Source organism: Notothenia rossii (genome assembly GCF_949606895.1).
Source record: "Notothenia rossii genome assembly, chromosome: 3".
Taxonomy (NCBI): Eukaryota; Metazoa; Chordata; class Actinopteri; order Perciformes; family Nototheniidae; genus Notothenia; species Notothenia rossii.
Window position 1 is genome coordinate 69071549 of NC_136901.1, and position 1962 is coordinate 69073510.

Below are 1962 nucleotides of genomic sequence, written 5' to 3' on the forward strand. Positions count from 1 at the left end.
GAAAGAAACATGACTTTACTGCAGCAAGGGGAAGTGTGCACCCTCGCAAGCATATATATATGCTCTCAGTCGTCCTGAGGGAATTGGACACACAGGGTGGGAGATCAGAAAGGTTCTGTGGGGTGTTGGCTTCAGCTGAAGGCAGCAAGACAAAGGGCAAAAATAAAACGTGAGGTTGGAGGTGGACACGGAGGGAGGAGAAGAGGAGTATTTACTGTACATTATGTGGGAAAGGATCCATTTAAGTTGTATAAAGAAAAAAGGAAAGGGAATAAAAGCAAAGAGAAACAGAAACATGATACAGTGAGCCTACTATTAGATCAGTAAATGCTACTCAAGTTTTGCAAACAACTTCTCAAAGTAAAGGTCGCCAATAATAATATGGTCAAATCAAAGGCTGTCTATGAGAAGTGGATTGTATCTCCCTGACTTCCCAGGTATCAATTTTGTTGGCTATCTTGGATTTTAGCTGTCACCAATTTGTTTTCTTGCAACCAGAGCACTGCTTTGTAACAGTAAATGGGCCCATACATTCCCAATTGAACATCATGAACTGTTTCCTGAGGTAATAATTCAAGTGAGAAGTAGGGTTATTATCTTATAGACTTCTATTCAATTAATTTTGCAACCAGTGGAGTCGCCAACCGCTGGCCATTGGAAAGTAAATAAGTTCACTCCAGGATTGGGAGCTCCAGATTTCGCCATGAGGGCTAAATCAATAACTGTTGGCTTCAATAACTTTATACCTGTCTGCCTACTGTTTACTATTCCTTCTCTCCGTCTCTACATGAAGAAAGCAGACCAATAATTTATCAGGGAGACATTGTTGCTCAGTGAACGCACCAAAGAAACTTCCCTTGTGGAGTACTGTGGCAAGTTTGACAAAGTTGATAAATGCATGCAGAGATTCAATTCTCACGTGAAACACGCTCTACAAAATACATTTTTCTTACTCCTTCCTGTGAAAACAAAAAACAGCAAATGTTGTATTGATGTGAATAAAAATATGAGATCTCCCATGGACAAACTACTTGCAAGGATAGCTGTACAAATCAGTTGACATACACCTCATTCAGACCAACGGTGTTTCAGGGCTGGTTCGGAGCTGGAGCTTGAAAAGCACCGGGTTTTCCTCTTCACACCGCGGCGGAGCAGCCTCTTAGCTCCGGAATCCGGTTCATTTCGAGCACCAAAAAATTGTCCGACCAGAGCAAAAGCACCGCATACGTCACGCTTACGTCGAAGCGGGGGCAGGGGCGGGATCAACTACTGAACAACAACAAAAAGCTGGCGTTTTATCTAGTTTGTAAACAACGATGGAGAAACTTAACAAGCAGCAGTGGTCCACTGAAGAGACCAGCTAGCTACTGGGAATCTGGTCTTCCGAAGAGGTACAGAGGAAGCTGGAGCACAATTGGCCATTGTTGTTGTTGTCTGTGTCAGCTGTGAGGGGTTTCCGCGCAGTTTGGCTTTATGAAGCAGGCACGCAAACGGTTACGTCATGACGCAAACGATGACGCAATGACGCAGCACCAGTCGGACTCTGGGCAGTGTGAAAAGAGCCGGAGGTAAACCGAAGAACCGGTTCTGAACCTGAACACGGAGCTTGAACCGGAGTTGCGTTGGTGTGAATGAGGTAATAAACCACTTTAACAAACCAAGGAGCTGAATTCACAAGTGTCCTCACAGTAACCCTTTCAATTGTTTCATTCTATTTGGATCCATTTTAGATGGAATTCACGTTTTCCTAAAGTTCATATCCATGGTGTGTATGGCCCATAGGGTATCTACTGTTTGTGCTTGTGATGCAGATCGTTCTTTGATTTCAAAGAGTGTTCTGCCGGATGAACATCATTTTTGGCCTGTGAATAAATAGAGTGGATATATAGAAAGACAGAAAGATAAAACATACAAAATGCATTTAAAGATGTATGAGCATATTTGCATTTCTAGCCTTGCCAT